The sequence below is a fragment of the Mixophyes fleayi genome, chromosome 4 (assembly GCF_038048845.1).
Source record: "Mixophyes fleayi isolate aMixFle1 chromosome 4, aMixFle1.hap1, whole genome shotgun sequence".
In the NCBI taxonomy this organism is placed as follows: Eukaryota; Metazoa; Chordata; class Amphibia; order Anura; family Limnodynastidae; genus Mixophyes; species Mixophyes fleayi.
Genome location: NC_134405.1, coordinates 47,104,555 through 47,112,198, shown reverse-complemented (window position 1 = coordinate 47,112,198; position 7,644 = coordinate 47,104,555).

Here is a 7,644-nt window from a genome sequence, read left to right as displayed (position 1 = left end):
TATTTATGGTAATATAGTTTTCTGTTAATATATTAGTTCAAACACAATCATTGCCATGTGTGTCTTTATTAATATAGTACATTTGCACAACATGTGGGTATTAGGGCATTAATGAATGTAGATGTTAAAAAAAAAAAATGAAGATCTTGTTTTCTTCCTACAACATCATCATTTGTAACATTTATTTATATAGCATCACTAATTCTGCCTCACTGTACAGAGAAGGCCTTACTATCCCAACAGAGATTGTAATGTCAAAACCATAACACAAATAGGCTGGGGTCAATTTGTTAGCAGCAAATGAAGCTACCAGTATAACTTTGAATTTTGGAAGGAAAGCCACACTAACAAGGGGAGAACATTAACTCCACACACATAAGGCAGGAAACAAACTCATGACTGGAAGGCAAAGGTGCTACACACTAAGTCACCGTGCAGACCCATTGTTGGCTGCAGTGTTTTTCTTTACCAGATGGGGACATAACATACAAGCAGGAGATGAAAAAACATGGGGCCTGATTAATTAAGGATCTTAGGGACACTCATATGAAGACTTAGGGGCACACATTCACTGTTAGCTCAGCCAGGAAGAGAACCTTGGGCTTGAGTCATTAAGGATCTTAACTTAAGAAACTTCTTATTTCAGTTTCCTGGACAAAACCATGTTACAATGCAAGGGGTGCAAATTAGTATTCTAGTTTTGCACAATAAGTTAAATACTAACTGTTTTTTCAAGTAGCACACAAATATCAACTTTAAATTTCAGTGTACAAATAAGCAATCAAGTATTTGTGTGCAAAACCCTTCCTTTTTGAAAGTAAAACATTGTATTAAACTGAAAATGCACCATGCTCTAAGAAAGTGGCATTTAAGGGAGAGAAATATCTAAGATAGGAGGACAGATTTCTCATTGTGGTAGAGCATGTAGTAGATCATGTTTGATCGACAGAGTAAAAATCAAGCTAACAAGTGTTTGTGTGTTACATAAAAACAAACCATTACTTTATCTAAATAGTATCCTAATTGTACACCGTGCAATTTTGTATAAAAAAAATTCCTGTTTTGGCCAAAGCTCCTGTTGTGCTTGTTTCCTTAATGATTCACGAATGCAAGTTGCACACAGATGCTAAGGACATGTTTCTTATTTGAACTCATGATGCCAGTGTTGTGAGACCAAAGTGCTAACCACTAAGGTACCTGTACAGATGTTAACTGTCATTTATTTTTGAATAATAAGAAAGAGTGGCTGTGTTGTGCTGTTTTTTTTCTTGAAGTACTATTATCTAGCACTTATATCTGTAGCACACATGCTGTATTGTTGAGCTTCTGAGTCTTTTTTCAAAACGAACGTTCCCTTAGTGGTTAGTCAATCCATCTTCCAACAATGGAGTCATGAGTTCGATTCCTGACTCATGCCCATTCTCTGTGTGGAGGTTGTATGTACTCTACGATGTATCGATTATGGAAGAGTACGCTATGCATTTTGTAACGGTCGGGATACAAATTTAAAGCAATATTATTTTTTTAATTAATATGTATATTTATTTATGCTAGCATTTACATGCATTTGCATCTACATGTGCTCAGTTCTACTCAAACACAACAAACACACCCATTACACAATCTTTCATGTAGCAGAATAAGAAGGTGTGTGGATTTAGCTCATTAAAAACACTTCAAAATCATTTGTTCCAGGTTCACAAAACATGTAAGTGTGAAGACGAATAATGAGGTTACAACCGTCCTCCATAAATACACACCCGATTGTGTTTTAACATTTGTAAACAAACTCATCGCAACTCCCACATTTGGCATTACGTAGCAAATTCCTACGTAGCAAATTTATAGAAGCGGAAGTTAAGATACGGATCTTTAAGATGAGCTAATTGCTTAAGATCCGTTGCATCTTATATTCCGTTGCGTAAAGGACTGAAGGTGGGTGTTCTTTTCAACTTTCCGTTCCTTATTGAATTGCAAATTTACTAACTTCCCTGTTTCTTCTTAATATACTTATCACAACTCACAATGAGGAAAATAAGATCCGATCGCTAATGAATCAGGCCCATAGTCATTAATGGTAAATCATTGAAAAAATTGTTTTTCATTTTTCCCCATAAAATACATTAGGATGTTCTTAATGTCTGTACAAAGTGTACATAAAATGCATTTTTACAGTTGCTCCTGCAAACACATGTTCTAGCCTGCGTACACAGCTGTCATCACTAGTAATCGGCACCTGCAACAGCTACAGGTCTGGTGTAAGTGATTCAACAGTAAAACACGTACCTTTGAGATGACCAAAGCTTGAATCGGAAGCTGCTGAGTGCGCTTGAGCTTGCCACGCCCTTATTGTACATTGACTACTTGTATACGCCTAGTCCCCTCCCCGTTCCAACCATGCAATTGCAGACTGTAATAAGGATACTTTGCACTTGAAGATGAATTGGATGTTGCTGCATTCTCTGGTGTATGGTTAGTGTCTGTGCATGCGCAGAGTGATTTTACTCAACATATCAGCTTTTACGTGCCTTAGTGAATCAGGCTCATAATATTTAAGCCTGATTAGTACCAATATCTTTGTTGAGATATTACAATATGAATTGTGTCATGTGGTTGATGTATTTTGTGCCAGAAAATTGTAAAATTATTATATTCCTTCCAAAAGACCCCTCGGGGTACTTTATATACACTTTATATACACCAAAGCTGTATTAAGTGCAGTCTGCTTCCAAGGGGCACCAGGTTTCGGGTCTATATGTCAACACGTCCGGCCAGTATTTGAAGTAAGTGTCAGTCAGCTGGATTTTGATTTATATCCAAAAACAGTTACCAACAGGGCCACGGTTCCCAAAGTGTGCGCCGCGGCTCCCTGGGGTGCCGCGGCGCTGTCACAGGGGTGCCGTGGCCAGATAGCGAAAAAAAAGAAAAAGAAAAAAAAAATACTTACCAATCCGGAGGCGCCCGGGACCCAGCATCCTCCTCCCTCCTCGCTTCTCATTTAACGTCGGGCGTGACGTCATCACGCCCGGCAGTCAGAGATGGAGGGCACAAATGGAGTGAGATGGAGGGCACAGATGGAGTGAGATGGAGGGCACAGATGAAGTGAGATGGAGGGCACAGAGTGAGATGGAGGGCACAGAGTGAGATGAATGAAGATGGAGGGCACAGAGTGAGATAGATGAAGGGCACAGAGTGAGATGGATGGAGATGAAGTGCACAGAATGAGATGGATGGAGATGAAGTGCACAGAATGAGATGGATGGAGATGAAGGGCACAGAATGAGATGGATGGAGATGAAGGGCACAGAGTGAGATGGATGAGGGCACAGAGTGTGATGAATGGAGATGGAGGGCACAGAGTGAGAGGTGGAGATGAAGGAGGGCACAGAGTGAGAGGTGCGGATGAAGGGGGCACAGTGTGCGGATGAAGGGGGCACAGTGTGCGGATGAAGGGGGCACAGTGTGCGGATGAAGGGGGCACAGTGTGCGGATGAAGGGGGCACAGTGTGTTAGCTGTAAATTATTCTTTGACAAAAATATAATTGAAAAAAATATATAAAAATATTCTTTTCCCTTTGATTTATGTGTCTTATTTTGGCATACAACTAAATAAGTATTTCTGTCCTGACAAATACTTATTACGTTTTTTTGACCCAACTACTTAAAAAACGGGACTACTCGGTAATTATTTTGGAGGGGTGCCTTGAAAAAATTATGGAGACCCTAAGGGTGCCGTGAACGGCAAAAGTTTGGGAACCACTGCAACAGGGTAAACTAGAGAATGTATCACAGTAATCAGCAAATGCTCGTAATGGTTGGGATGCTATATCTGCAGATCAAGTATAGCCACAAACATAAAATCAACCTGAAGACAAGCAAAAGTGTTTTTCTTTTTACATAATGTAAAGCACTCACCCAGTGTTGTTAACGTAAACAATTTGGACCCTTTATCACCAATGTCTGTTGTTGGTTGTTAAGCACAACAGAGCTGGATGCAGTGTGAAGTTGGTTATGTACCGAGCCCACATTCCCTTCTGGGTTGCCCCTCTTCATTATAAGGCACCACTATATGAAAAATGTTATTTATGTGTATACAGTATACAAGTTATTTTTGTATATTATATGCATATACAAGAGTTGCTGATGCATAGATGTATGCCACATTATCATACTTATGCTATATGCAAGCTGAATAGATATTATCATAACCACAAAGGGAAAGAAAAGAGGTTGACCATGTATGACGGAACCTGGGATACCAAAATACCAAATATTGTAAAACCGTAATAACTTTTTTAATACTTCTCCTAATTTGTGGTTCAAATTGATTACTCTCTATTAATATAAGAAGGGATTACTGACACAAGGGAATTCCCAACTTTGTCTGTGCAGTTGATCATTTGTGACATTTCCCAGCTCCATTTTACTTATATAAGATGTGACAGTTCTGGGGGCGATTAAGAGATGAACACGAAAATCACCCATTTGAATATGCACAACTTACATGTCTACCTATGTATTTTGAGTTATACACATCTTAAGATACATGCAAACTTAAATTTAATGTGGAGATGCAACTATAAAAAATATGCGATGATTTTCCAAATCAACTCAAAAAATGTTTCCATATTGAGTAAGTGCAGAATTTACACTTGGGGTAGATTTATCAAACATTCTAAAAAGGAAAAGTGGAAGTATAGACCTTAGATATCAATCAGATTCTAGATGGCAATCATCTAGTACACTCTAGAACACTGATGGCCAACCTGATACAAGCTATAACAAACAAATATCACAATAAAGCAGTAAGGAGCTAAGGCTACAGGTTAAGACTGAGAGGGCCGCTTGTTGCCCATCACTACTCTAGAAAATGATAGCTAGGATCTGATTGGTTGCAATGGACAACACCTCCACTTTTTCTTTTGAGAAGATTTGGTAAATCTGCCCTTGGAGAAGGAAGATATCTCAAAGATATGTGTAACTCAAAGACTCAAGACACAGAAGAACGTCCCTGATCCACCTCTCGATGCTAAATGTTCCGCAAGTGTTAGATACGTGCACTTGAAAATACTGGCGCAAGTAATGTGTCTGCGCAGTATGTCAATTTTTACATGATATGTAAAATTATGATGCATAAATGCTCTTGCATTTAACTCTTATTCACCTCCTCTATTAGGAATATTCTGTCATAACAACATGAAATGTATGAAAATGTATTAATTATTAGCGACTGATTAACGCAAGCGTGATTGTACATATATATATATATACGTTGTATTCAGAGTTGAAGATGCATCCAGGTCTGAATGACACTTACGTCCTACTTGCATACATGTTCAAAGACCTTCTATTTTATGTATGTTTACGAATGCAGCTGCTATGAAGCATTATTTAAAAGTGAATAGCCTAGCTAGTACTGCAGGAACAACTTCCCGACATGCGTACAAAAAATAAATACATTTTAAACTGTTTGTCACAACAAGCGCGACAGATACTAATCTATGCCCACTACTAAAGTCATTTGCAAACCTCTAAGTACAAGCAGTTCGCTACTTTGGGTGTTTGTCATCATCATCATCATTGTGACAGGATGGAACTCCTATGCCACCCTGTCCGTTGTTGCTGGGGACTGGCTGGGCATGTCTTGCCACCATCCCCTTTCTGTCTCCCAAATTCGCCCTCTAACCGCACTAGGATGGGCTTGCTGCTGCCAACACTAGTCTACTTCAATGGCACTTAGGAATGCTTCCTTCTGGGTAACTCTCGCTGCTAAGGTACCCCCTTGCTGGGCACCTGGGCTAGTACACCTGATCTCTTGCCTTCAGATCAGGGTTGCTGTGAATGGTTCCCCCTGGCCTATCACACTGGCCAGAGCTGCAGGGTAGCGGGCAAAGCATTGGTACTGGGTTCCAACCTCAAAACAACCAGATAACATATTAGATTGGTCTAATTTGTAGGTAACAGAAATTGCTGCAGATAAGTAGGCATCGAAGCAGGATCTTGAAGAAGTGATGTTTTATTATCTCAATTGTCCTAATAAGGACAGTTACACACTAGTTTAAGGTACTAGTGATCTCAGAAGTTATAGATGGTATAATACATTACATGGTAAAACAGAGCTCACTTCATACAGTTTTGCAGCCCTAACTTGGCAGGAGGTAACAGCCCCTCTCTTTGCTGACATTCAATAATTACAATAAGGATGTAATATTCTCTAACCTTGGAGCTAACACACTTTAAACTTAAAAAAAAAAATACATCAATCTCTTGATTTCCTAAACATTGGTGTTAAGTATCCTATATTATTTGCATCCTGTCTTAGAGAGATAGCAAGTCTAATTACCCCTCCTGTGCTTTCAGACTAAACACACCTGTTGGTCACTTCACATGCAAATAATTAATTAACTTAATTAAGTATTTCCTCCAGCAAATGGCTACTGGCTCAGAAATCAGTACATTTCTAATACACAGCATCAAAAATCAGTACATTTGCAATGATATAAAGTGGGGTCTGCACCACTAATTGAAATAAATTTCTACAATAAACTATTCGTATGTGATCCAGCCGCAATCATCATCCACTACTTACACATGCCCCTGAACATCCTGCTTTTTCAGGCCAATCTGCGACTACATCCCAGTCTAAATCAGTATACAGTTACTCAAATGCGCCCTTACTGTACATTGCAGATAATAGAACATCCCTTTCCTCCCCGTCACACCTCTTCAGATGTAAAGAGTTGTAATGTCGCAGGTCTGAAGAGCTGCAGTTGCTTATATTCACTTTTAGAGCATACGCAGTGAGAAAGACTGCAATGATACGCTATGCAACCTGCCTCAATCTTTTTTCATAGGACGTCCTTGAAATGCCCTCCTTCATCTATCATCATCATCATCACCATTTATTTATATAGCGCCACTGATTCTGCAGCGCTGTTCAGAGAACTCACTCACATCAGTCCCTGCCCCATTGGAGCTTACAGTCTAAATTCCCTCACACACACACACACACTCACACAGACAAACAGACAAAGAGACTAGGGTCAATTTGATAGCAGCCAATTAACCTACCAGTATGTTTTTTGGAGTGTTTGAGGAAACTGGAGCACCTGGAGAAAACCCACGCGAACACTGGGAGAACAAACTCCACACAGATAAGTGGGAATTGAACTCATGACACCAGCACTCTGAGGCAGAAGTGCTAACCACTTAGCCACCGTGCTGCCCCCCAACACTGGCTCTGGACCTATGGTGCTCCTAAACCTGATGTTGCAGAATTTTGTGAAAACACAAACTTGAACAGGTCTGCACATGATCTTATCTAATAAGGCAAGAGAGAAACTGCATGTGTCATAAATGGTGACAATATGGTTTTTCTTAACATAGAAACAATGTGCACTTGTGATCATAACTAACACACAATTAATCCCATTCATACTTTTTATATATTTCTCCTTATCTTTTTTTTTTACTGCATCAATTAGATACAGTTCAGTGAAATATGATAATTTCAGTCGCCTGTTCCATCCACCATATCATAGAACATTTCTGTACACAAAACAAGGGCAAACATTGGAAGAAACCATTAAACAAGAAGTGGAGGTCTTATCATATTCTACATAAGGATCTCAAAGGACACATATC